Raw genomic sequence first — 27,115 nt, forward strand, 5'->3', positions numbered from 1 at the left:
GTTAGGGTTAGGGTTAGGGTTAGGGCTAGGGCTAGGGCTAGGACTAGGGATAGGGATAGGGATAGGGATAGGGATAGGGATAGGGATAGGGATAGGGATAGGGATAGGACTAGGGATAGGGATAGGGCTAGGGCTAGGGCAAGGGTTAGGTCAAGGGCTATTGTTACGGTTAGTGTTAGGGTCAGTGTGAGGGCTATGGTTAGGGTGAGGGTGACGGTGAGGGTTACGGCTAGGGTTAGCATTAGGGTTAGGGCTGGCGTTAGCGTTAGAGTTAGGTTTAGGTTAAGGGTTAGGGTTAGGGTTAGGGTTAGGGTTAGGGTTAGGGCTAGGGCTAGGGCTACGGTTAGGGCTAGCGTTATGGCTAGGGTTAGGGTTCGGTGAGGTTTAGGGTTAGGAGTAGAGTTAGGGTTAGGGTGAGGGCTAGGTTTAGGGTGAGGGTTAGTTTTAGGGTTTGGGTTAGGGCTAGGGTTATCATTAGGGTTAGGGCTAGGGTTAGGGTTAGGTTTATGATTATGGTTAGGGTTTTGGTTAGGTTTAGTGGTAGGCTTTGGGTTAGGGTTAGGACTAGGGTTTGGGTTAGGGTTTGGGTTAGGGTTAGGGTTAGGATTAGGGCTAGGGCTAGTCTTAGGGCTAGGGCTAGGGCTAGGGTAACGGTTAGGACATGCGTTAGAGCTAGAGTTAGGGCTAGCGTTAGGGTTCAGGTTCAGTTTAGGGTTACAGTTTGAGTTAGGGGTAGGGCTAGGGTAGGGCTAGGGCTAGGGTTAGGGCTAGGCCTAGGGTTAGAATTAGGGCTAAGGTTAGGTTTAGGGTTAGGGTTAGCGTTAGGGTTAGCGCTAGGGTTACGTTTAGGGTTAGGGATAGGGTTAGGTTTAGGGCTCGGGTTAGGGTTAGGGTTACGGTTATGGTTAGGGTTTGGGTTAGGGTTAGGGTTAGTGGTAGGGGTTGGGTTAGGGTTAGGGCTAGGGTCAGGGTTGGGGCTAGGGTTAGGGTTAGGGTTATTGTAAGTGAGAGGGTTAGGGCTAAGCCTAGGGTTATGCTTAGGGTTAGGGATACTGTTTGGGTTAGGGTTAGGGTTAGGGTAAGGGTTTGGGTTAGGGTTAGGGCTAGGGTGAGTTTTAGGGTTAGGGTTAGGGTTAGGGTTAGTTCTAGGGTTAGGGTTATCGTTAGGGTGACGCTTTGGGCTAGGCTTAGGGTTAGGGTTAGGGTTAGGGTTAGGGTTAGGGTTCGGGCTAGGGCTAGGGTTAGGGCTAGGGCTAGGGCTACGGATAGGGCTAGGATAAGGTCTAGGGTTAGGGCTAGGGCTAGGGTAAGGGTTAGGGCTAGGGTTAGAACTAGAGCTAGGGCTAGGATTAGGGTTAGGGTTACAGTTAGTGAGAGGGTTAGGGCTAAGGCTAGTGTTAGGGAGAGATTTAGGTTTAGGGATATGGTTTTTTGTTAGGGTTAGGGTTATGGTTAGCGTTAGGATTAGGGTTAGGGCTAGGGTTAGGTCGACGGTTAGGGTTAGGGTTAGGGTTAGGGTTAGGGTTAGGGTTAGTGTTCGGGCTAGGGCTAGGGTTACTGCTAGGGCTACGGTTAGGGCTAGGGTTAGGGCTAGGGTTAGGGCTTGGGTTAGGGTTAGGGTTCGGGCTAGGGCTAGAGCTAGGGCAAGGGTTAGGGCAAGGGCTATGGTTAGTGTTAGGGTTAGGTTTAGGGTTAGGTTTAGGGTGAGGGTTAGGGCTAGGGCTAGGGCTAGGGCAAGGGTTAGGGCAAGGACTATGATTAGGGTTAGAGTTTGGGTTAGGGTTACGGTTGGGGTTAGGGTGAGGGTCAGGACTAGTGTTAGGGTGAGGGTTAGGGTTAGTGTTAGGGCCAGGGTTAGCATTAGGGTCAGGGCTACGGTTAGGGTTAGGGGTAGGGGTAGGGGTACGATTAGGGTAGGGTTAGGGTTACGGCTATGGTTAGGGTTAGGGCTCGGACAAGGGTTAGGGCTAAGGCTAGGGCTAGTGTTAGGGTTAGGGCTATGGCTAGGGCTTGGGCTAGGGCAAGGGTTAGGGTTAGGGTTAGGGTTAGGTATAGGGTGAGGGCTAGGGTTAGGGTGAGGGTTCTGGTTAGTGTTAGAGCTAGGGTAAGCATTAGGGTTAGGGCTACAGTTATGGTTAGGGTTTGTATTAGGGTTAGTGGTAGGCTTTGGGTTAGGGTAAGGTCTAGGGTTAGGGCTAGGGCTAGGGTAAGGGTTAGGGCTAGGTTTAGAACTAGAGCTAGGGCTAAGGTTAGGGTTAGGGTTCAGTTTCAGTTTAGGGTTACAGTTTGGTTTAGGGGTAGGGGTAGGGGTAGGGGTAGGTCTAGGCCTAGGGTTAGGGTTAAGGCTATAGTTAGGTTTAGGGTTAGGGTTAGGGTTAGGGTTAGCGCTAGGGTTAGGCTTAGGGTTAGGGTTAGGGCTAGGGTTAGGTTTAGGGCTCGGGTTAGGTCTAGGGTTACGGTTCTGGTTCTGGTTAGGGTTTGGGTTAGCGTTACGGTTAGTGGTAGGTGTTGGGTTAGGGTTAGGGCTAGGGATAGAGTTTAGGCTAGGATTAGGGTTAGGTTACAGTTAGTGGGAGGGTTAGGGCTAAGGCTAGTGTTAGGGTGAGATTTAGGTTTAGGGATACGGTTTTTTGTTAGGGTTAGGGTTAAGGTTAGAGTTAGGGTTAGGGTTAGGGTTTGTGTTAGGGTTAGGGTTAGTGTTCGGGCTAGGGCTAGGGTTACTGCTAGGGCTACAGTTAGGGCTAAGGTTAGGGTTAGGGTTAGGGTTAGGGCTAGGGTTAGGGCTTGGGTTAGGGTTAGGGCTAGGGCTAGGGCTAGGGCAAGGGTTAGGCAAGGGCTATGGTTAGGGTTAGGGTTAGGGTTAGGGTTAGGGTTAGGGTGAGGGTTAGGGCTAGGGCTAGGGCAAGGGTTAGGGCAAGGGCTATGCTTAGGGTTAGAGTTAGGGTTAGGGTTAGGGTTAGGGTTAGGGCTAGGGTGAGGTTTAGGGTTAGGGTTAGGGTTAGGTCTAGGGTTAGGGTTATCGTTAGGGTGACGCTTTGGGCTAGGGTTAGGGTTAGGGTTAGGGTTAGGGTTAGGGTTCGGGTTCAGGTTCGGGCTAGGGCTAGGGTTAGGGCTAGGGCTAGGGCTACGTATAGGGCTAGCGTTAGGGCTAGGGTTAGGGCTTAGGTTAGGGTTAGGGTTAGGGTTAAGGTTTAGGGTTAGGGTTAGCGTTAGGGTTAGCGCTAGGGTTACGTTTAGGGTTAGGGATAGCGTTAGGTTTAGGGCTCGGGTTAGGGTTAGGGTTACGGTTATGGTTAGGGTTTGGGTTAGGGTTAGGGTTAGTGGTAGGGGTTGGGTTAGGGTTAGGGCTAGGGTCAGGGTTGGGGCTAGGGTTAGGGTTAGGGTTATTGTAAGTGAGAGGCTTAGGGCTAAGCCTAGGGTTATGGTTAGGGTTAGGGATACTGTTTCGGTTAGGATTAGGGTTAGGGTTAGGGTTAGGGTTAGGGTTAGGGTAAGGGTTAGGGTTAGGGTTAGGGTTAGGGTTAGGGTTAGGGCTAGGGTGAGGTTTAGGGTTAGGGTTAGGGTTAGGGTTAGGTCTAGGGTTAGGGTTATCGTTAGGGTGACGCTTTGGGCTAGGGTTAGGGTTAGGGTTAGGGTTAGGGTTAGGGTTCGGGTTCGGGTTCGGGCTAGGGCTCGGGTTAGGGCTAGGGCTAGGGCTACGGATAGGGCTAGGGTTAGGGCTAGGGTTAGGTCTTAAGTTAGGGTTAGGGTTAGGGTTAGGTTTATGGTTCGGGTTAGGTATAGGGTGAGGGCTAGGGTTAGGGTGAGGGTTCTGGTTAGTGTTAGGGCTAGGGTTAGCATTAGGGTTAGGGCTACGGTTATGGTTAGGGTTTGTGTTAGGGTTAGTGGTAGGCTTTGAGTTAGGGTAAGGTCTAGGGTTAGGGCTAGGGCTAGTGTCAGGGTTAGGGCTAGGTTTAGAACTAGAGCTAGGGCTAGGGTTAGGGTTAGGGTTCAGTTTTAGTTTAGGGTTACAGTTTGGTTTAGGGGTAGGGGTAGGGGTAGGGGTAGGTCTAGGCCTAGGGTTTGGGTTAAGGCTATAGTTAGGTTTAGGGTTAGGGTTAGGGTTAGGGTTAGGGCTAGGGTTAAGTTTAGGACTCGGGTTAGGGTTAGGGTTACGGTTCTGGTTCTGGTTAGGGTTTGGGTTAGCGTTAGGGTTAGGGTTAGTGGTAGGTGTTGGGTTAGGGTTAGGGCTAGGGATAGAGTTTAGGCTAGGATTAGGGTTAGGGTTACAGTTAGTGAGAGGGTTAGGGCTAAGGCTAGTGTTAGGGTGAAATTTAGGTTTAGGGATATGTTTGTTTGTTAGGGTTAGGGTTATGGTTAGCGTTAGGATTAGGGTTAGGGCTAGGGTTAGGTCGAGGGCTATTGTTACAGTTAGGGTTAGGGTCAGTGTGAGGGCTATGGTTAGGGTGAGGGTGAGGATGAGGGTTACGGCTAGGGTTAGCATTAGGGTTAGGGCTGGCGTTAGCGTTAGAGTTAGGTTTAGGTTTAGGGTTAGGGTTAGGGTTAGGGTTAGGGTTAGGGTTAGGGCTAGGGCTAGAGCTACGGTTAGGGCTAGCGTTATGGCTAGGGTTAGGGTTCGGTGAGGTTTAGGGTTAGGAGTAGAGTTAGGGTTAGGGTGAGGGCTAGGTTTAGGGTGAGGGTTAGTTTTAGGGTTTGGGTTAGGGCTAGGGTTATCATTAGGGTTAGGGCTAGGGTTAGGGTTAGGTTTATGATTATGGTTAGGGTTTTGGTTAGGTTTAGTGGTAGGCTTTGGGTTAGGGTTAGGGCTAGGGTTTGGGTTAGGGTTTGGGTTAGGGTTAGGGATAGGATTAGGGCTAGGGCTAGTGTTAGGGCTAGGTCTAGGGCTAGGTTAATGGTTAGGACATGCGTTAGAGCTAGATTTAGGGCTAGCGTTAGGGTTCAGGTTCAGTTTAGGGTTACAGTTTGAGTTAGGGGTAGGGGTAGGGTAGGGCTAGGGCTAGGGTTAGGGCTAGGCCTAGGGTTAGAATTAGGGCTAAGGTTAGGTTTAGGCTTAGGCTTAGCGTTAGGGTTAGCGCTAGGGTTACGTTTAGGGTTAGGGATAGGGTTAAGTTTAGGGCTCGGGTTAGGGTTAGGGTTACGGTTATGGTTAGGGTTAGGGTTAGGGTTAGTGGTAGGGGTTGGGTTAGGGTTAGGGCTAGGGTCAGGGTTGGGGCTAGGGTTAGGGTTAGGGTTATTGTAAGTGAGAGGGTTAGGGCTAAGCCTAGGGTTATGCTTAGGGTTAGGGATACTGTTTGGGTTAGGGTTAGGGTTAGGGTAAGGGTTTGGGTTAGGGTTAGGGCTAGGGTGAGGTTTAGGGTTAGGGTTAGGGTTAGGGTTAGGTCTAGGGTTAGGGTTATCGTTAGGGTGACGCTTTGGGCTAGGGTTAGGGTTAGGTTTAGGGTTAGGGTTAGGGTTCGGGCTAGGGCTAGGGTTAGGGCTAGGGCTAGGGCTACGGATAGGGCTAGGGTAAGGTCTAGGGTTAGGGCTAGGGCTAGGGAAAGGGTTAGGGCTAGGGTTAGAACTAGAGCTAGGGCTAGGATTAGGGTTAGGGTTACAGTTAGTGAGAGGGTTAGGGCTAAGGCTAGTGTTAGGGTGAGATTTAGGTTTAGGAATATGGTTTTTTGTTAGGGTTAGGGTTATGGTTAGCGTTAGGATTAGGGTTAGGGCTAGGGTTAGTTCGAGGGTTAGGGTTAGGGTTAGGGTTAGGGTTAGGGTTAAGGTTAGGGTTAGGGTTAGGGTTAGGGTTAGGGTTTGGGTTAGGGTTAGGGTTAGTGTTCGGGCTAGGGCTAGGGTTAATGCTAGGGCTACGGTTAGGGCTAGGGTTAGGGCTAGGGTTAGGGCTTGGGTTGGGGTTAGGGTTAGGGCTAGGGCTAGGGCTAGGGCAAGGGTTAGGGCAAGGGCTATGGTTAGGGTTAGGGTTAGGGTTAGGGTTAGGGTTAGGGTTAGGGTGAGGGTTAGGGCTCGGGCTAGGGCTAGGGCTAGGGCAAGGGTTAGGGCAAGGGCTATGGTTAGGGTTAGAGATCGGGTTAGGGTTACGGTTGGGGTTAGGGTGAGGGTCAGGACTAGGGTTAGGGTGAGGGTTAGGGTTAGTGTTAGGGCCAGGGTTAGCATTAGGGTCAGGGCTACGGTTAGGGTTATGGGAAGGGGTAGGGGTAGGATTAGGGTAGGGTTAGGGTTACGGCTATGGTTAGGGTTAGGGCTCAGACAAGGGTTAGGGCTAAGGCTAGGGCTAGTGTTAGGGTTAGGGCTATGGCTAGGGCTTGGGCTAGGGCAAGGGTTAGGGTTAGGGTTAGGTATAGGGTGAGGGCTACGGTTAGGGCGAGGGTTTGTATTAGGGTTAGTGGTAGGCTTTGGGTTAGGGTAAGGTCTAGGGTTAGGGCTAGGGCTAGGGTAAGGTTTAGGGCTAGGTTTAGAACTAGAGCTAGGGCTAGGGTTAGGGTTAGGGTTCAGTTTCAGTTTAGGGTTACAGTTTGGTTTAGGGGTAGGGGTAGGGTTAGGTCTAGGCCTAGGGTTAGGGTTAAGGCTATAGTTAGGTTTAGGGTTAGGGTTAGGGTTAGCGCTAGGGTTAGGCTTAGGGTTAGGGTTAGGGCTAGGGTTAGGTTTAGGGCTCGGGTTAGGTTTAGGGTTACGGTTCTGGTTCTGGTTAGGGTTTGGGTTAGCGTTACGGTTAGTGGTAGGTGTTGGGTTAGGGTTAGGGCTAGGGATAGAGTTTAGGCTAGGATTAGGGTTAGGTTACAGTTAGTGAGAGGGTTAGGGCTAAGGCTAGTGTTAGGGTGAGATTTAGGTTTAGGGATACGGTTTTTTGTTAGGGTTAGGGTTATGGTTAGCGTTAGGATTAGGGTTAGGGCTAGGGTTAGGTCGAGGGTTAGGGTTAGGGTTAAGGTTAGGGTTAGGGTTAAGGTTAGAGTTAGGGTTAGGGTTAGGGTTTGTGTTAGGGTTAGGGTTAGTGTTCGGGCTAGGGCTAGGGTTACTGCTAGGGCTACAGTTAGGGCTAAGGTTAGGGCTAGGGTTAGGGCTAGGGTTAGGGCTTGGGTTAGGGTTAGGGCTAGGGCTAGGGCTAGGGCAAGGGTTAGGCAAGGGCTATGGTTAGGGTTAGGGTTAGGGTTAGGGTTAGGGTTAGGGTGAGGGTGAGGGTTAGGGCTAGGGCTAGGGCAAGGGTTAGGGCAAGGGCTATGCTTAGGGTTAGAGTTAGGGTTAGGGTTAGGGTTAGGGTTAGGGTTAGGGTTGGGGTTAGGGTGAGGGTCAGGGCTAGGGTTAGGGTGAGGGTTAGTGTTAGTGTTAGGTCCAGGGTTAGCATTAGGGTCAGGGCTACGGTTAGGGTTAGGGGTAGGGGTAGGGGTAGGATTAGGGTAGGGTTAGGGTTACGGCTATGGTTAGGGTTAGAGTTAGGGTTAGGGTTAGAGTTAGGGCAAGGGTTAGGGCTAGAGTTCAGGTTAGGTTTAGGGTAGGGTTAGGGCTAGGGCTAGGGTTAGGGTTAGGGTTAGGGTTAGGTTTAGGGCGAGGGCTAGGGCTAGGGTTTGTGTTAGGGTTAGGGCTAGGGCTAGGGCTAGGGTTAGTGTTAGGGTTAGTGTTAGGGTTAGGTTTAGGTGTAGGGTTAGGGTTAGACTTAGGGGCAGGTTTAGGGGTAGGGCTAGGGTTAGTTGTAGTGTTAGAGCTAGGGCTAGGGCTTGGGATAGGGATAGGGATAGGGATAGGGATAGGGATAGGGTTAGTGTTAGTGTTAGTGTTAGTGTTAGTGTTAGGGCTAGGGCTAGGGTTAGGGTTAGGGTTAGGGTTAGGGTTAGGGTTAGGGTTAGGGCTAGGGTTAGGTTTAGGGCTAGGGCTAGGGTTAGGGTTAGGGTTCGGGCTAGGATTAGGGCTAGGGTTAGGGCTAGGGCTAGGGCTAGGTAACGGTTAGGGCTAGGGTTAGAGCTAGAGCTAGGACTAGGGTTAGGGTTCAGGTTCAGGTTCAGTTTAGGGTTACAGTTTGGGTTAGGGGCAGGGGTAGGGGTAGGGGTATGGTTACGGCTAGGCCTAGGGTTAGGGTTAGGGCTAGGGTTAGGTTTAGGGTTAGCGTTAGAGTTAGGATTAGCGCTAGGGTTAGGGTTATGGTTAGGGTTAGGGCTAGGTTCAGGTTTAGGGCTCGGGTTAGTGTTATGTTTAGGGTTACGGTTCTGGTTAGGGTTTGGGTTAGGGTTAGGGTTAGTGGTAGGGGTTGGGTTAGGGCTAGGGTTAGGGTTTGGGCTAGGATTAGGGTTAGGGTTACAGTTAGTGAGAGGGATAGGGCTAAGACTAGGGTTAGGGTGAGATTTAGGTTTAGGGATATGTTTTTTTGTTAGGGTTAGGGTTATGGTTAGCGTTAGGATTAGGGTTAGGGCTAGGGTTAGGTCGAGGGTTAGGGTTAGGGTTAGGGTTAGGGTTATGGTTAGGTTTAGGGTTAAGGTTAGAGTTAGGGTTAGGGTTAGGGTTTGGGTTAGGGTTAGGGTTAGTGTTCCGGCTAGGGCTAGGGCTAGGGTTACTGCTAGGGCTACGGTTAGGCCTAGGGTTAGGGCTAGGGTTAGGGCTTGGGTTAGGTTTAGGGTTAGGGCTAGGGCTAGGGCTAGGGCAAGGGTTAGGGCAAGGGCTATGGTTAGGGTTAGGGTTAGGGTTAGGGTTAGGGTGAGGGTGAGTGTTAGGGCTAGGGCTAGGGCTAGGGCTAGGGCTAGGGCTAGGGCTAGGGCTAGGGCAAGGGTTAGGGCAAGGGCTATGGTTAGGGTTAGAGTTCGGGTTAGGGTTACGGTTGGGGTTAGGGTGAGGGTCAGGACTAGGGTTAGGGTGAGGGTTAGGGTTAGTGTTAGGGCCAGGGTTAGCATTAGGGTCAGGGCTACAGTTAGGGTTACGGGTAGGGGTAGGGGTAGGATTAGGGTAGGGTTAGGGTTACGGCTATGGTTAGGGTTAGGGCTCGGACACGGGTTAGGGCTAAGGCTAGGGCTAGTGTTAGGGTTAGAGGTATGGCTAGGGCTTCGGCTAGGGCAAGGGTTAGTGTTAGGGTTAGGGTTAGGGTTAGGTATAGGGTGAGGGCTAGGGTTAGGGTGAGGGTTCTGGTTAGTGTTAGGGCTAGGGTAAGCATTAGGGTTAGGGCTACGGTTATGGTTAGGGTTTGTATTAGGGTTAGTGGTAGGCTTTGGGTTAGGGTAAGGTCTAGGGTTAGGGCTAGGGTTAGGGTTAATGTTAGGGCTAGGGCTAGGATTAGGTTTGGGGTTACGGTTAGGGTTACGGTTAGGGTTAGGGTTAGGGTTAGGGTTAGAGTTAGGGCTAGGGTTGGGGTTGGGGTTAGGGTTAGGGTTTGAGTTCGGGTTCGGTTCGGGTTAGGGTTAGGGTTAGGGTTTGGGATAGATTTATGGTTTGGGTTAGGGTTAGGGTTGCGGTTGGGGTTAGGTTTAGGGCTAGGGCTAGGGCTCGGGCTAAGGTTAAAGCTAGGGCTAGGGCTAGGGTTAGGGTTAGCGTTAGGGTTAGCACTAGGGCTAGGGTTAGGGGTAGGGGTAGGGTTAGGATTAGGGTTAGCGTGAGGGCTGGGGTTAGGGTTAGGGTTAGGGGTAGGGTTAGGGTTAGGGTTAGGGTTAGGGCTAGGGTTAGGTTTAGGGCTAGCGATAGGTTTAGGGATAGGGTCTGGGCTAGGGTTAGATTTAGGGTTAAGGCTCGGGATAGGGCTAGGGATAGGGCTAGGGCTAGGTCTAAGGCTAGGGTTAGGTTTAGGGCTAGGGTTCGGGTTAGGGCTAGAGTTCGGGTTAGGGTTAGGGTGGGGTTAGGGCTACGGCTAGGGTTAGGGCTTGGGTTTGGGTTAGGGTTAGGTTTAGGGTTAGGGCTAGGGCTAGGACTAGGGATAGGGATAGGGATAGGGATAGGGATAGGGATAGGGATAGGGATAGGACTAGGGATAGGGATAGGGCTAGGGCTAGGGCAAGGGTTAGGTCAAGGGCTATTGTTACGGTTAGTGTTAGGGTCAGTGTGAGGGCTATGGTTAGGGTGAGGGTGACGGTGAGGGTTACGGCTAGGGTTAGCATTAGGGTTAGGGCTGGCGTTAGCGTTAGAGTTAGGTTTAGGTTAAGGGTTAGGGTTAGGGTTAGGGTTAGGGTTAGGGCTAGGGCTAGGGCTACGGTTAGGGCTAGCGTTATGGCTAGGGTTAGGGTTCGGTGAGGTTTAGGGTTAGGAGTAGAGTTAGGGTTAGGGTGAGGGCTAGGTTTAGGGTGAGGGTTAGTTTTAGGGTTTGGGTTAGGGCTAGGGTTATCATTAGGGTTAGGGCTAGGGTTAGGGTTAGGTTTATGATTATGGTTAGGGTTTTGGTTAGGTTTAGTGGTAGGCTTTGGGTTAGGGTTAGGACTAGGGTTTGGGTTAGTGTTTGGGTTAGGGTTAGGGTTAGGATTAGGGCTAGGGCTAGTCTTAGGGCTAGGGCTAGGGCTAGGGTAACGGTTAGGACATGCGTTAGAGCTAGAGTTAGGGCTAGCGTTAGGGTTCAGGTTCAGTTTAGGGTTACAGTTTGAGTTAGGGGTAGGGGTAGGGTAGGGCTAGGGCTAGGGTTAGGGCTAGGCCTAGGGTTAGAATTAGGGCTAAGGTTAGGTTTAGGGTTAGGGTTAGCGTTAGGGTTAGCGCTAGGGTTACGTTTAGGGTTAGGGATAGGGTTAGGTTTAGGGCTCGGGTTAGGGTTAGGGTTACGGTTATGGTTAGGGTTTGGGTTAGGGTTAGGGTTAGTGGTAGGGGTTGGGTTAGGGTTAGGGCTAGGGTCAGGGTTGGGGCTAGGGTTAGGGTTAGGGTTATTGTAAGTGAGAGGGTTAGGGCTAAGCCTAGGGTTATGCTTAGGGTTAGGGATACTGTTTGGGTTAGGGTTAGGGTTAGGGTAAGGGTTTGGGTTAGGGTTAGGGCTAGGGTGAGTTTTAGGGTTAGGGTTAGGGTTAGGGTTAGTTCTAGGGTTAGGGTTATCGTTAGGGTGACGCTTTGGGCTAGGCTTAGGGTTAGGGTTAGGGTTAGGGTTAGGGTTAGGGTTCGGGCTAGGGCTAGGGTTAGGGCTAGGGCTAGGGCTACGGATAGGGCTAGGATAAGGTCTAGGGTTAGGGCTAGGGCTAGGGTAAGGGTTAGGGCTAGGGTTAGAACTAGAGCTAGGGCTAGGATTAGGGTTAGGGTTACAGTTAGTGAGAGGGTTAGGGCTAAGGCTAGTGTTAGGGAGAGATTTAGGTTTAGGGATATGGTTTTTTGTTAGGGTTAGGGTTATGGTTAGCGTTAGGATTAGGGTTAGGGCTAGGGTTAGGTCGACGGTTAGGGTTAGGGTTAGGGTTAGGGTTAGGGTTAGGGTTAGTGTTCGGGCTAGGGCTAGGGTTACTGCTAGGGCTACGGTTAGGGCTAGGGTTAGGGCTAGGGTTAGGGCTTGGGTTAGGGTTAGGGTTCGGGCTAGGGCTAGAGCTAGGGCAAGGGTTAGGGCAAGGGCTATGGTTAGTGTTAGGGTTAGGTTTAGGGTTAGGTTTAGGGTGAGGGTTAGGGCTAGGGCTAGGGCTAGGGCTAGGGCAAGGGTTAGGGCAAGGACTATGATTAGGGTTAGAGTTCGGGTTAGGGTTACGGTTGGGGTTAGGGTGAGGGTCAGGACTAGTGTTAGGGTGAGGGTTAGGGTTAGTGTTAGGGCCAGGGTTAGCATTAGGGTCAGGGCTACGGTTAGGGTTAGGGGTAGGGGTAGGGGTACGATTAGGGTAGGGTTAGGGTTACGGCTATGGTTAGGGTTAGGGCTCGGACAAGGGTTAGGGCTAAGGCTAGGGCTAGTGTTAGGGTTAGGGCTATGGCTAGGGCTTGGGCTAGGGCAAGGGTTAGGGTTAGGGTTAGGGTTAGGTATAGGGTGAGGGCTAGGGTTAGGGTGAGGGTTCTGGTTAGTGTTAGAGCTAGGGTAAGCATTAGGGTTAGGGCTACAGTTATGGTTAGGGTTTGTATTAGGGTTAGTGGTAGGCTTTGGGTTAGGGTAAGGTCTAGGGTTAGGGCTAGGGCTAGGGTCAGGGTTAGGGCTAGGTTTAGAACTAGAGCTAGGGCTAGGGTTAGGTCGAGGGTTAGGGTTAGGGTTAAGGTTAGGGTTAGGGTTAAGGTTAGAGTTAGGGTTAGGGTTAGGGTTTGTGTTAGGGTTAGGGTTAGTGTTCGGGCTAGGGCTAGGGTTACTGCTAGGGCTACAGTTAGGGCTAAGGTTAGGGTTAGGGTTAGGGTTAGGGCTAGGGTTAGGGCTTGGGTTAGGGTTAGGGCTAGGGCTAGGGCTAGGGCAAGGGTTAGGCAAGGGCTATGGTTAGGGTTAGGGTTAGGGTTAGGGTTAGGGTTAGGGTGAGGGTTAGGGCTAGGGCTAGGGCAAGGGTTAGGGCAAGGGCTATGCTTAGGGTTAGAGTTAGGGTTAGGGTTAGGGTTAGGGTTAGGGCTAGGGTGAGGTTTAGGGTTAGGGTTAGGGTTAGGTCTAGGGTTAGGGTTATCGTTAGGGTGACGCTTTGGGCTAGGGTTAGGGTTAGGGTTAGGGTTAGGGTTAGGGTTCGGGTTCAGGTTCGGGCTAGGGCTAGGGTTAGGGCTAGGGCTAGGGCTACGTATAGGGCTAGCGTTAGGGCTAGGGTTAGGGCTTAGGTTAGGGTTAGGGTTAGGGTTAAGGTTTAGGGTTAGGGTTAGCGTTAGGGTTAGCGCTAGGGTTACGTTTAGGGTTAGGGATAGCGTTAGGTTTAGGGCTCGGGTTAGGGTTAGGGTTACGGTTATGGTTAGGGTTTGGGTTAGGGTTAGGGTTAGTGGTAGGGGTTGGGTTAGGGTTAGGGCTAGGGTCAGGGTTGGGGCTAGGGTTAGGGTTAGGGTTATTGTAAGTGAGAGGCTTAGGGCTAAGCCTAGGGTTATGGTTAGGGTTAGGGATACTGTTTCGGTTAGGATTAGGGTTAGGGTTAGGGTTAGGGTAAGGGTTAGGGTTAGGGTTAGGGTTAGGGTTAGGGTTAGGGCTAGGGTGAGGTTTAGGGTTAGGGTTAGGGTTAGGGTTAGGTCTAGGGTTAGGGTTATCGTTAGGGTGACGCTTTGGGCTAGGGTTAGGGTTAGGGTTAGGGTTAGGGTTAGGGTTAGGGTTCGGGTTCGGGTTCGGGCTAGGGCTCGGGTTAGGGCTAGGGCTAGGGCTACGGATAGGGCTAGGGTTAGGGCTAGGGTTAGGTCTTAAGTTAGGGTTAGGGTTAGGGTTAGGTTTATGGTTCGGGTTAGGTATAGGGTGAGGGCTAGGGTTAGGGTGAGGGTTCTGGTTAGTGTTAGGGCTAGGGTTAGCATTAGGGTTAGGGCTACGGTTATGGTTAGGGTTTGTGTTAGGGTTAGTGGTAGGCTTTGAGTTAGGGTAAGGTCTAGGGTTAGGGCTAGGGCTAGTGTCAGGGTTAGGGCTAGGTTTAGAACTAGAGCTAGGGCTAGGGTTAGGGTTAGGGTTCAGTTTTAGTTTAGGGTTACAGTTTGGTTTAGGGGTAGGGGTAGGGGTAGGGGTAGGTCTAGGCCTAGGGTTTGGGTTAAGGCTATAGTTAGGTTTAGGGGTAGGGTTAGGGTTAGGGTTAGGGCTAGGGTTAAGTTTAGGACTCGGGTTAGGGTTAGGGTTACGGTTCTGGTTCTGGTTAGGGTTTGGGTTAGCGTTAGGGTTAGGGTTAGTGGTAGGTGTTGGGTTAGGGTTAGGGCTAGGGATAGAGTTTAGGCTAGGATTAGGGTTAGGGTTACAGTTAGTGAGAGGGTTAGGGCTAAGGCTAGTGTTAGGGTGAGATTTAGGTTTAGGGATATGTTTTTTTGTTAGGGTTAGGGTTATGGTTAGCGTTAGGATTAGGGTTAGGGCTAGGGTTAGGTCGAGGGCTATTGTTACAGTTAGGGTTAGGGTCAGTGTGAGGGCTATGGTTAGGGTGAGGGTGAGGATGAGGGTTACGGCTAGGGTTAGCATTAGGGTTAGGGCTGGCGTTAGCGTTAGAGTTAGGTTTAGGTTTAGGGTTAGGGTTAGGGTTAGGGTTAGGGTTAGGGTTAGGGCTAGGGCTAGAGCTACGGTTAGGGCTAGCGTTATGGCTAGGGTTAGGGTTCGGTGAGGTTTAGGGTTAGGAGTAGAGTTAGGGTTAGGGTGAGGGCTAGGTTTAGGGTGAGGGTTAGTTTTAGGGTTTGGGTTAGGGCTAGGGTTATCATTAGGGTTAGGGCTAGGGTTAGGGTTAGGTTTATGATTATGGTTAGGGTTTTGGTTAGGTTTAGTGGTAGGCTTTGGGTTAGGGTTAGGGCTAGGGTTTGGGTTAGGGTTTGGGTTAGGGTTAGGGATAGGATTAGGGCTAGGGCTAGTGTTAGGGCTAGGTCTAGGGCTAGGTTAATGGTTAGGACATGCGTTAGAGCTAGATTTAGGGCTAGCGTTAGGGTTCAGGTTCAGTTTAGGGTTACAGTTTGAGTTAGGGGTAGGGGTAGGGTAGGGCTAGGGCTAGGGTTAGGGCTAGGCCTAGGGTTAGAATTAGGGCTAAGGTTAGGTTTAGGCTTAGGCTTAGCGTTAGGGTTAGCGCTAGGGTTACGTTTAGGGTTAGGGATAGGGTTAAGTTTAGGGCTCGGGTTAGGGTTAGGGTTACGGTTATGGTTAGGGTTAGGGTTAGGGTTAGTGGTAGGGGTTGGGTTAGGGTTAGGGCTAGGGTCAGGGTTGGGGCTAGGGTTAGGGTTAGGGTTATTGTAAGTGAGAGGGTTAGGGCTAAGCCTAGGGTTATGCTTAGGGTTAGGGATACTGTTTGGGTTAGGGTTAGGGTTAGGGTAAGGGTTTGGGTTAGGGTTAGGGCTAGGGTGAGGTTTAGGGTTAGGGTTAGGGTTAGGGTTAGGTCTAGGGTTAGGGTTATCGTTAGGGTGACGCTTTGGGCTAGGGTTAGGGTTAGGTTTAGGGTTAGGGTTAGGGTTCGGGCTAGGGCTAGGGTTAGGGCTAGGGCTAGGGCTACGGATAGGGCTAGGGTAAGGTCTAGGGTTAGGGCTAGGGCTAGGGAAAGGGTTAGGGCTAGGGTTAGAACTAGAGCTAGGGCTAGGATTAGGGTTAGGGTTACAGTTAGTGAGAGGGTTAGGGCTAAGGCTAGTGTTAGGGTGAGATTTAGGTTTAGGAATATGGTTTTTTGTTAGGGTTAGGGTTATGGTTAGCGTTAGGATTAGGGTTAGGGCTAGGGTTAGGTCGAGGGTTAGGGTTAGGGTTAGGGTTAGGGTTAGGGTTAAGGTTAGGGTTAGGGTTAGGGTTAGGGTTAGGGTTAGGGTTTGGGTTAGGGTTAGGGTTAGTGTTCGGGCTAGGGCTAGGGTTAATGCTAGGGCTACGGTTAGGGCTAGGGTTAGGGCTAGGGTTAGGGCTTGGGTTGGGGTTAGGGTTAGGGCTAGGGCTAGGGCTAGGGCAAGGGTTAGGGCAAGGGCTATGTTTAGGTTTAGGGTTAGGGTTAGGGTTAGGGTTAGGGTGAGGGTTAGGGCTAGGGCTAGGGCTAGGGCAAGGGTTAGGGCAAGGACTATGATTAGGGTTAGAGTTCGGGTTAGGGTTATGGTTGGGGTTAGGGTGAGGGTCAGGACTAGGGTTAGCGTGAGGGTTAGGGTTAGTGTTAGGGCCAGGGTTAGCATTAGGGTCAGGGCTACGGTTAGGGTTAGGGGTAGGGGTAGGGGTAGGATTAGGGTAGGGTTAGGGTTACGGCTATGGTTAGGGTTAGGGTTCGGTGAGGTTTAGGGTTAGGAGTAGAGTTAGGGTGAGGGTGAGGGCTAGGTTAGGGGTGAGGGTTAGTTTTAGGGTTAGGGTTAGGGCTAGGGTTATCATTAGGGTGAGGGCTAGGGTTAGGGTTAGGTTTATGATTATGGTTAGGGTTTTGGTTAGGTTTAGTGGTAGGCTTTGGGTTAGGGTTAGGGCTAGGGTTTGGGTTAGGGTTTGGGTTAGGGTTAGGGTTAGGATTAGGGCTAGGGCTCGTGTTAGCGCTAGGGCTAGGGCTAGGGTAACGGTTAGGACATGCGTTAGAGCTAGAGTTAGGGCTAGCGTTAGGGTTCAGGTTCAGTTTAGGGTTACAGTTTGAGTTAGGGGTAGGGCTAGGGTAGGGCTAGGGCTAGGGTTAGGGCTAGGCCTAGGGTTAGAATTAGGGCTAAGGTTAGGTTTAGGGTTAGGGTTAGCGTTAGGGTTAGCGCTAGGGTTACGTTTAGGGTTAGGGATAGGGTTAGGTTTAGGGCTCGGGTTATGGTTAGGGTTACGGTTAGGGTTAGGGTTTGGGTTAGGGTTAGGGTTAGTGGTAGGGGTTGGGTTAGGGTTAGGGCTAGGGTCAGGGTTGGGGCTAGGGTTAGGGTTAGGGTTATTGTAAGTGAGAGGGTTAGGGCTAAGCCTAGGGTTATGCTTAGGGTTAGGGATACTGTTTGGGTTAGGGTTAGGGTTAGGGTAAGGGTTAGGGTTAGGGTTAGGGCTAGGGTGATGTTTAGGGTTAGGGTTAGGGTTAGGGTTAGCTCTAGGGTTAGGGTTATCGTTAGGGTGATGCTTTGGGCTAGGGTTAGGGTTAGGGTTAGGGTTAGGGTTAGGCTTAGGCTTAGGGTTCGGGCTAGGGCTAGGGTTAGGGCTAGGGCTAGGGCTAGGGTGAGGGTTCTGGTTAGTGTTAGTGCTAGGGTTAGCATTAGGGTTAGGGCTACGGTTATGGTTAGGGTTTGTGTTAGGGTTAGTGGTAGGCTTTGAGTTAGGGTAAGGTCTAGGGTTAGGGCTAGGGCTAGGGTTAGGGCTAGGGCTAGGGCTACGGATAGGGCTAGGGTTAGGGCTAGGGTTAGGGCTTAGGTTAGGGTTAGGGTTAGGGTTAGGGTTAGGGTTCGGGTTAGGTATAGGGTGAGTGCTAGGGTTAGGTTGAGGGTTCTGGTTAGTGTTAGGGCTAGGGTTAGCATTAAGGTTAGGGCTACGGTTATGGTTAGGATTTGTGTTAGGGTTAGTGGTAGGCTTTGAGTTAGGGTAAGGTCTAGGGTTAGGGCTAGGGCTAGGGTAAGGGTTAGGGCTAGGGGTAGAACTAGAGCTAGGGCTAAGGTTAGGGTTAGGGTTCAGTTTTAGTTTAGGGTTACAGTTTGGTTTAGGGGTAGGGGTAGGGGTAGGGGTAGGGGTAGGTCTAGGCCTAGGGTTAGGGTTAAGGCTAAAGTTAGGTTTAGGGTTAGGGTTAGGGTTAGCGCTAGGGTTAGGCTTTGGGTTAGGGTTAGGGCTAGGGTTAGGTTTAGGGCTCGGGTTAGGGTTAGGGTTACGGTTCTGGTTAGGGTTTGGGTTAGCGTTAGGGTTAGTGGTAGGTGTTGGGTTAGGGTTAGGGCTAGGGATAGAGTTTAGGCTAGGATTAGGGTTAGGGTTACAGTTAGTGAGAGGGTTAGGGCTAAGCCTAGTGTTAGGGTGAGATTTAGGTTTAGGGATATGTTTTTTTGTTAGGGTTAGGGTTATGGTTAGCGTTAGGATTAGGGTTAGGGCTAGGGTTAGGTCGAGGGTTAGGGTTAGGGTTAGGATTAGGGTTAGGGTTAGGGTTAGGGTTAAGGTTAGAGTTAGGGTTAGCGTTAGGGTTTGGGTTAGGGTTAGGGTTAGTGTTCGGGCTAGGGCTAGGGTTACTGCTAGGGCTACGGTTAGGGCTAGGGTTAGGGCTAGGGTTAGGGCTTGGGTTAGGGTTAGTTTTAGGGCTAGGGCTAGGGCTAGGGCAAGGGTTAGGGCAAGGGCTATGGTTAGGGTTAGGGTTAGGGTTAGGGTTAGGGTTAGGGTGAGTGTTAGGGCTAGGGCTAGGGCTAGGGCTAGGGCTAGGGCAAGGGTTAGGGCAAGGGTTAGGGCAAGGGCTATGATTAGGGTTAGAGATCGGGTTAGGGTTACGGTTGGGGTTAGGGTGAGGGTCAGGACTAGGGTTAGGGTGAGGGTTAGGGTTAGTGTTAGGGGCAGGGTTAGCATTAGGGTCAGGGCTACGGTTAGGGTTATGGGAAGGGGTCGGGGTAGGATTAGGGTAGGGTTAGGGTTATGGCTATGGTTAGGGTTAGGGCTCGGATAAGGGTTAGGGTTAAGGCTAGGGCTAGTGTTAGGGTTAGGGCTATGGCTAGGGCTTGGGCTAGGGCAAGGGTTAGGTTTAGGGTTAGGGTTAGGTATAGGGTGAGGGCTAGGGTTAGGGTGAGGGTTCTGGTTAGTGTTAGGGCTAGGGTTAGCATTAGGGTTAGGTCTACGGTTATCGTTAGGGTTTGTGTTAGGGTTAGTGGTAGGCTTTGAGTTAGGGTAAGGTCTAGGGTTAGGGCTAGGGCTAGGGTCAGGGTTAGGGCTAGGTTTAGAACTAGAGCTAGGGCTAGGGTTAGGGTTAGGGTTCAGTTTTAGTTTAGGGTTACAGTTTGGTTTAGGGGTAGGGGTAGGGGTAGGGTTAGGTCTAGGCCTAGGGTTTGGGTTAAGGCTATAGTTAGGTTTAGGGTTAGGGTTAGGGTTAGCGCTAGGGTTAGGCTTAGGGTTAGGGTTAGGGCTAGGGTTAGTTTTAGGGCTCGGGTTAGGGTTAGGGTTACGGTTCTGGTTCCGGTTAGGGTTTGGGTTAGCGTTAGGGTTAGTGGTAGGTGTTGGGTTAGGGTTAGGGCTAGGGATAGAGTTTAGGCTAGGATTAGGGTTAGGGTTACAGTTAGTGAGAGGGTTAGGGCTAAGGCTAGTGTTAGGGTGAGAGTTAGGTTTAGGGATATGGTTTTTTGTTAGGGTTAGGGTTATGGTTAGCGTTAGGATTAGGGTTAGGGCTAGGGTTAGGTCGAGGGTTAGGGTTAGGGTTAGGGTTAGGGTTAGGGTTAGGGTTAGTGTTAAGGTTAGAGTTAGGGTTAGGGTTAGGGTTAGGGTTTGGGTTAGGGTTAGTGTTCAGGCTAGGGCTCGGGTTACTGCTAGGGCTATGGTAAGGGCTAGGGTTAGGGCTAGGGGTAGGGCTTGGGTTAGGGTTAGGGTTAGGGCTAGGGCTAGGGCTAGGGCAAGGGTTAGGGCAAGGGCTATGGTTAGGGTTAGGGTTAGGGTTAGGGCTAGGGTTAGGGTTAGGGTGAGGGTTAGGGCTCGGGCTAGGGCTAGGGCAAGGGTTAGGGCAAGGGCTATGGTTAGGGTTAGAGATCGGGTTAGGGTTACGGTTGGGGTTAGGGTGAGGGTCAGGACTAGGGTTAGGGTGAGGGTTAGGGTTAGTGTTAGGGCCAGGGTTAGCATTAGGGTCAGGGCTACGGTTAGGGTTATGGGAAGGGGTAGGGGTAGGATTAGGGTAGGGTTAGGGTTACGGCTATGGTTAGGGTTAGGGCTCGGACAAGGGTTAGGGCTAAGGCTAGGGCTAGTGTTAGGGTTAGGGCTATGGCTAGGGCTTGGGCTAGGGCAAGGGTTAGGGTTAGGGTTAGGGTTAGGTATAGGGTGAGGGCTACGGTTAGGGCGAGGGTTTGTATTAGGGTTAGTGGTAGGCTTTGGGTTAGGGTAAGGTCTAGGGTTAGGGCTAGGGCTAGGGTAAGGTTTAGGGCTAGGTTTAGAACTAGAGCTAGGGCTAGGGTTAGGGTTAGGGTTCAGTTTCAGTTTAGGGTTACAGTTTGGTTTAGGGGTAGGGGTAGGGTTAGGTCTAGGCCTAGGGTTAGGGTTAAGGCTATAGTTAGGTTTAGGGTTAGGGTTAGGGTTAGCGCTAGGGTTAGGCTTAGGGTTAGGGTTAGGGCTAGGGTTAGGTTTAGGGCTCGGGTTAGGTTTAGGGTTACGGTTCTGGTTCTGGTTAGGGTTTGGGTTAGCGTTACGGTTAGTGGTAGGTGTTGGGTTAGGGTTAGGGCTAGGGATAGAGTTTAGGCTAGGATTAGGGTTAGGTTACAGTTAGTGAGAGGGTTAGGGCTAAGGCTAGTGTTAGGGTGAGATTTAGGTTTAGGGATACGGTTTTTTGTTAGGGTTAGGGTTATGGTTAGCGTTAGGATTAGGGTTAGGGCTAGGGTTAGGTCGAGGGTTAGGGTTAGGGTTAAGGTTAGGGTTAGGGTTAAGGTTAGAGTTAGGGTTAGGATTTGTGTTAGGGTTAGGGTTAGTGTTCGGGCTAGGGCTAGGGTTACTGCTAGGGCTACAGTTAGGGCTAAGGTTAGGGCTAGGGTTAGGGCTAGGGTTAGGGCTTGGGTTAGGGTTAGGGCTAGGGCTAGGGCTAGGGCAAGGGTTAGGCAAGGGCTATGGTTAGGGTTAGGGTTAGGGTTAGGGTGAGGGTTAGGGCTAGGGCTAGGGCAAGGGTTAGGGCAAGGGCTATGCTTAGGGTTAGAGTTAGGGTTAGGGTTAGGGTTAGGGTTAGGGCTAGGGTGAGGTTTAGGGTTAGGGTTAGGGTTAGGTCTAGGGTTAGGGTTATCGTTAGGGTGACGCTTTGGGCTAGGGTTAGGGTTAGGGTTAGGGTTAGGGTTCGGGATCGGGTTCGGGTTCGGGCTAGGGCTAGGGTTAGGGCTAGGGCTAGGGCTAGGGCTACGTATAGGGCTAGCGTTAGGGCTAGGGTTAGGGCTTAGGTTAGGGTTAGGGTTAGGGTTAAGGTTTAGGGTTCGGGTTAGGTTAGGGTTAGGGTTAGGGTTAGGGTTAGGGTTAGGGCTAGGGTTAGGTCGAGGGTTAGGGTTAGGGTTAGGGTTAGGGTTAGGGTTAGGGTTAAGGTTAGAGTTAGGGTTAGCGTTAGGGTTTGGGTTAGGGTTAGGGTTAGTGTTCGGGCTAGGGCTAGGGTTACTGCTAGGGCTACGGTTAGGGCTAGGGTTAGGGCTAGGGTTAGGGCTTGGGTTAGGGTTAGTTTTAGGGCTAGGGCTAGGGCTAGGGCAAGGGTTAGGGCAAGGGCTATGGTTAGGGTTAGGGTTAGGGTTAGGGTGAGGGTTAGGGCTAGGGCTAGGGCTAGGGCTAGGGCTAGGGCAAGGGTTAGGGCAAGGGTTAGGGCAAGGGCTATGATTAGGGTTAGAGATCGGGTTAGGGTTACGGTTGGGGTTAGGGTGAGGGTCAGGACTAGGGTTAGGGTGAGGGTTAGGGTTAGTGTTAGGGGCAGGGTTAGCATTAGGGTCAGGGCTACGGTTAGGGTTATGGGAAGGGGTCGGGGTAGGATTAGGGTAGGGTTAGGGTTATGGCTATGGTTAGGGTTAGGGCTCGGATAAGGGTTAGGGTTAAGGCTAGGGCTAGTGTTAGGGTTAGGGCTATGGCTAGGGCTTGGGCTAGGGCAAGGGTTAGGTTTAGGGTTAGGGTTAGGTATAGGGTGAGGGCTAGCGTTAGGGTGAGGGTTCTGGTTAGTGTTAGGGCTAGGGTTAGCATTAGGGTTAGGTCTACGGTTATCGTTAGGGTTTGTGTTAGGGTTAGTGGTAGGCTTTGAGTTAGGGTAAGGTCTAGGGTTAGGGCTAGGGCTAGGGTCAGGGTTAGGGCTAGGTTTAGAACTAGAGCTAGGGCTAGGGTTAGGGTTAGGGTTCAGTTTTAGTTTAGGGTTACAGTTTGGTTTAGGGGTAGGGGTAGGGGTAGGGTTAGGTCTAGGCCTAGGGTTTGGGTTAAGGCTATAGTTAGGTTTAGGGTGAGGGTTAGGGTTAGCGCTAGGGTTAGGCTTAGGGTTAGGGTTAGGGCTAGGGTTAGGTTTAGGGCTCGGGTTAGGGTTAGGGTTACGGTTCTGGTTCCGGTTAGGGTTTGGGTTAGCGTTAGGGTTAGTGGTAGGTGTTGGGTTAGGGTTAGGGCTAGGGATAGAGTTTAGGCTAGGATTAGGGTTAGGGTTACAGTTAGTGAGAGGGTTAGGGCTAAGGCTAGTGTTAGGGTGAGAGTTAGGTTTAGGGATATGGTTTTTTGTTATGGTTAGGGTTATGGTTAGCGTTAGGATTAGGGTTAGGGCTAGGGTTAGGTCGAGGGTTAGGGTTAGGGTTAGGGTTAGGGTTAGGGTTAGGGTTAGGGTTAGAGTTAGGGTTAGGGTTAGGGTTAGGGTTTGGGTTAGGGTTAGTGTTCAGGCTAGGGCTAGGGTTACTGCTAGGGCTATGGTAAGGGCTAGGGTTAGGGCTAGGGGTAGGGCTTGGGTTAGGGTTAGGGTTAGGGCTAGGGCTAGGGCTAGGGCAAGGGTTAGGGCAAGGGCTATGGTTAGGGTTAGGGTTAGGGTTAGGGTGAGGGTTAGGGCTCGGGCTAGGGCTAGGGCTAGGGCAAGGGTTAGGGCAAGGGCTATGGTTAGGGTTAGAGATCGGGTTAGGGTTAAGGTTAGGGTTTGGGGTAGGTTTATGGTTTGGGTTAGGGTTAGGGTTGGGGTTGGGGTTAGGTTTAGGGCTAGGGCTAGGGTTAAAGCTAGGGCTAGGGCTAGGGTTCGGGTTAGCGTTAGGGTTAGCGCTAGGACTAGGGTTAGGGTTGGGGTTAGGGCTAGGGCTAGGGTTAGGTTTAGGGGTAGGGATAGGTTTAGGGATAGGGTCTGGGCTAGGGTTAGGTTTAGGGTTAAGGCTCGGGCTAGGGCTAGGGCTAGGGATAGGGATAGGGATAGGGATAGGGATAGGGATAGGGATAGGGCTAGGGCTAGGGCTAGGGTTAGTGTTAGGGTTAGGGCTAGGGTTCGGGTTAGGGCTAGAGTTCGGGTTAGGGTTAGGGTGGGGTTAGGGCTACGGCTAGGGTTTGGGCTTGGGTTAGGGTTAGGGCTAGGGATAGGACTAGGGATAGGGATAGGGATAGGGATAGGGATAGGACTAGGGCTAGGGATAGGGATAGGGCTAGGGCAAGGGTTAGGTCAAGGGCTATTGTTACGGTTAAGTTTAGGGTCCGTGTGAGGGCTATGGTTAGGGTGAGGGTGAGGGTTACGGCTAGGGTTAGCATTAGGGATAGGGCTGGCGTTAGCGTTAGCATTAGAGTTAGGTTTAGGTTTAGGGTTAGGGTTAGGGTTAGGGTTAGGGCTAGGGCTAGGCCTACGGTTAGGGCTTGCGTTATGGCTAGGGTTAGGGTTTGGTGAGGTTTAGGGTTAGGAGTAGAGTTAGGGTTAGGGTGAGGGCTAGGTTTAGGGTGAGGGTTAGTTTTAGGGTTAGGGTTAGGGCTAGGGTTATCATTAGGGTTAGGGCTAGGGTTAGGGTTAGGTTTATGATTATGGTTAGGGTTTTGGTTAGGTTTAGTGGTAGGCTTTGGGTTAGGGTTAGGGTTTGGGTTAGGGTTTGGGTTAGGGTTAGGGTTAGGATTAGGGCTAGGGCTAGTGTTAGGACTAGGGCTAGGGTAACGGTTAGGACATGCGTTAGAGCTAGAGTTAGGGCTAGCGTTAGGGTTTAGGTTCAGTTTAGGGTTACAGTTTGAGTTAGGGGTAGGGGTAGGGTAGGGCTAGGGCTAGGGTTAGGGCTAGGCCTAGGGTTACAATTAGGGCTAAGGTTAGGTTTAGGGTTAGGGTTAGCGCTAGGGTTAGCGCTAGGGTTACGTTTAGGGTTAGGGATAGGGTTAGGTGTAGGGGTAGGGATAGGTTTAGGGATAGGGTCTGGGCTAGGGTTAGGTTTAGGGTTAAGGCTCGGGCTAGGGCTAGGTATAGGGCTAGGGCTAGGGCTAGGGCTAGGGCTAGGGTTAGGGTTAGGGCTATGGTTCGGGTTAGGGCTAGAGTTCGGGTTAGGGTTAGGGTGGGGTTAGGGCTACGGCTAGGGTTAGGGCTTGGGTTATGTTTAGGGTTAGGGTTAGGGTTAGGGTTAGGGCTAGGGCTAGGGTTAGGGCTAGGGCTTGGACTAGGGATAGGGACAGGGATAGGGATAGGGCTAGGGCTAGGACTAGGGATAGGGATAGGGATAGGGCAAGGGTTAGGTCAAGGGCTATTGTTACGGTTAGGGTTAGGGTCAGTGTGAGGGCTATGGTTAGGGTGAGGGTGAGGGTGAGGGTTACGGCTAGGGTTAGCATTAGGGTTAGGGCTGGCGTTAGCGTTAGCGTTAGAGTTAGGTTTAGGTTTAGGGTTAGGGTTAGGGTTAGGGCTAGGGCTAGGGCTACGGTTAGGGCTAGCGTTATGGCTAGGGTTAGGGTTCGGTGAGGTTTAGGGTTAGGAGTAGAGTTAGGGTGAGGGTGAGGGCTAGGTTAGGGGTGAGGGTTAGTTTTAGGGTTAGGGTTAGGGCTAGGGTTATCATTAGGGTGAGGGCTAGGGTTAGGGTTAGGTTTATGATTATGGTTAGGGTTTTGGTTAGGTTTAGTGGTAGGCTTTGGGTTAGGGTTAGGGCTAGGGTTTGGGTTAGGGTTTGGGTTAGGGTTAGGGTTAGGATTAGGGCTAGAGCTCGTGTTAGCGCTAGGGCTAGGGCTAGGGTAACGGTTAGGACATGCGTTAGAGCTAGAGTTAGGGCTAGCGTTAGGGTTCAGGTTCAGTTTAGGGTTACAGTTTGAGTTAGGGGTAGGGCTAGGGTAGGGCTAGGGCTAGGGTTAGGGCTAGGCCTAGGGTTAGAATTAGGGCTAAGGTTAGGTTTAGGGTTAGGGTTAGCGTTAGGGTTAGCGCTAGGGTTACGTTTAGGGTTAGGGATAGGGTTAGGTTTAGGGCTCGGGTTATGGTTAGGGTTACGGTTAGGGTTAGGGTTTGGGTTAGGGTTAGGGTTAGTGGTAGGGGTTGGGTTAGGGTTAGGGCTAGGGTCAGGGTTGGGGCTAGGGTTAGGGTTAGGGTTATTGTAAGTGAGAGGGTTAGGGCTAAGCCTAGGGTTATGCTTAGGGTTAGGGATACTGTTTGGGTTAGGGTTAGGGTTAGGGTAAGGGTTAGGGTTAGGGTTAGGGCTAGGGTGATGTTTAGGGTTAGGGTTAGGGTTAGGGTTAGCTCTAGGGTTAGGGTTATCGTTAGGGTGATGCTTTGGGCTAGGGTTAGGGTTAGGGTTAGGGTTAGGGTTAGGCTTAGGCTTAGGGTTCGGGCTAGGGCTAGGGTTAGGGCTAGGGCTAGGGCTAGGGTGAGGGTTCTGGTTAGTGTTAGGGCTAGGGTTAGCATTAGGGTTAGGGCTACGGTTATGGTTAGGGTTTGTGTTAGGGTTAGTGGTAGGCTTTGAGTTAGGGTAAGGTCTAGGGTTAGGGCTAGGGCTAGGGTTAGGGCTAGGGCTAGGGCTACGGATAGGGCTAGGGTTAGGGCTAGGGTTAGGGCTTAGGTTAGGGTTAGGGTTAGGGTTAGGGTTCGGGTTAGGTATAGGGTGAGTGCTAGGGTTAGGTTGAGGGTTCTGGTTAGTGTTAGGGCTAGGGTTAGCATTAAGGTTAGGGCTACGGTTATGGTTAGGATTTGTGTTAGGGTTAGTGGTAGGCTTTGAGTTAGGGTAAGGTCTAGGGTTAGGGCTAGGGCTAGGGTAAGGGTTAGGGCTAGGGGTAGAACTAGAGCTAGGGCTAAGGTTAGGGTTAGGGTTCAGTTTTAGTTTAGGGTTACAGTTTGGTTTAGGGGTAGGGGTAGGGGTAGGGGTAGGGGTCGGTCTAGGCTTAGGGTTAAGGCTAAAGTTAGGTTTAGGGTTAGGGTTAGGGTTAGCGCTAGGGTTAGGCTTTGGGTTAGGGTTAGGGCTAGGGTTAGGTTTAGGGCTCGGGTTAGGGTTAGGGTTACGGTTCTGGTTAGGGTTTGGGTTAGCGTTAGGGTTAGTGGTAGGTGTTGGGTTAGGGTTAGGGCTAGGGATAGAGTTTAGGCTAGGATTAGGGTTAGGGTTACAGTTAGTGAGAGGGTTAGGGCTAAGCCTAGTGTTAGGGTGAGATTTAGGTTTAGGGATATGTTTTTTTGTTAGGGTTAGGGTTATGGTTGGCGTTAGGATTAGGGTTAGGGCTAGGGTTAGGTCGAGGGTTAGGGTTAGGGTTAGGGTTAGGGTTAGGGTTAAGGTTAGAGTTAGGGTTAGCGTTAGGGTTTGGGTTAGGGTTAGGGTTAGTGTTCGGGCTAGGGCTAGGGTTACTGCTAGGGCTACGGTTAGGGCTAGGGTTAGGGCTAGGGTTAGGGCTTGGGTTAGGGTTAGTTTTAGGGCTAGGGCTAGGGCTAGGGCAAGGGTTAGGGCAAGGGCTATGGTTAGGGTTAGGGTTAGGGTTAGGGTGAGTGTTAGGGCTAGGGCTAGGGCTAGGGCTAGGGCAAGGGTTAGGGCAAGGGTTAGGGCAAGGGCTATGATTAGGGTTAGAGATCGGGTTAGGGTTACGGTTGGGGTTAGGGTGAGGGTCAGGACTAGGGTTAGGGTGAGGGTTAGGGTTAGTGTTAGGGGCAGGGTTAGCATTAGGGTCAGGGCTACGGTTAGGGTTATGGGAAGGGGCAGGGGTAGGATTAGGGTAGGGTTAGGGTTATGGCTATGGTTAGGGTTAGGGCTCGGATAAGGGTTAGGGTTAAGGCTAGGGCTAGTGTTAGGGTTAGGGCTATGGCTAGGGCTTGGGCTAGGGCAAGGGTTAGGTTTAGGGTTAGGGTTAGGTATAGGGTGAGGGCTAGGGTTAGGGTGAGGGTTCTGGTTAGTGTTAGGGCTAGGGTTAGCATTAGGGTTAGGTCTACGGTTATCGTTAGGGTTTGTGTTAGGGTTAGTGGTAGGCTTTGAGTTAGGGTAAGGTCTAGGGTTAGGGCTAGGGCTAGGGTCAGGGTTAGGGCTAGGTTTAGAACTAGAGCTAGGGCTAGGGTTAGGGTTAGGGTTCAGTTTTAGTTTAGGGTTACAGTTTGGTTTAGGGGTAGGGGTAGGGGTAGGGTTAGGTCTAGGCCTAGGGTTTGGGTTAAGGCTATAGTTAGGTTTAGGGTTAGGGTTAGGGTTAGCGCTAGGGTTAGGCTTAGGGTTAGGGTTAGGGCTAGGGTTAGTTTTAGGGCTCGGGTTAGGGTTAGGGTTACGGTTCTGGTTCCGGTTAGGGTTTGGGTTAGCGTTAGGGTTAGTGGTAGGTGTTGGGTTAGGGTTAGGGCTAGGGATAGAGTTTAGGCTAGGATTAGGGTTAGGGTTACAGTTAGTGAGAGGGTTAGGGCTAAGGCTAGTGTTAGGGTGAGAGTTAGGTTTAGGGATATGGTTTTTTGTTAGGGTTAGGGTTATGGTTAGCGTTAGGATTAGGGTTAGGGCTAGGGTTAGGTCGAGGGTTAGGGTTAGGGTTAGGGTTAGGGTTAGGGTTAGGGTTAGTGTTAAGGTTAGAGTTAGGGTTAGGGTTAGGGTTAGGGTTTGGGTTAGGGTTAGTGTTCAGGCTAGGGCTCGGGTTACTGCTAGGGCTATGGTAAGGGCTAGGGTTAGGGCTAGGGGTAGGGCTTGGGTTAGGGTTAGGGTTAGGGCTAGGGCTAGGGCTAGGGCAAGGGTT

This window comes from Heloderma suspectum, chromosome W (genome assembly GCF_057233095.1).
Source record: "Heloderma suspectum isolate Gila_16-S chromosome W, 16-S_ref, whole genome shotgun sequence".
In the NCBI taxonomy this organism is placed as follows: Eukaryota; Metazoa; Chordata; class Lepidosauria; order Squamata; family Helodermatidae; genus Heloderma; species Heloderma suspectum.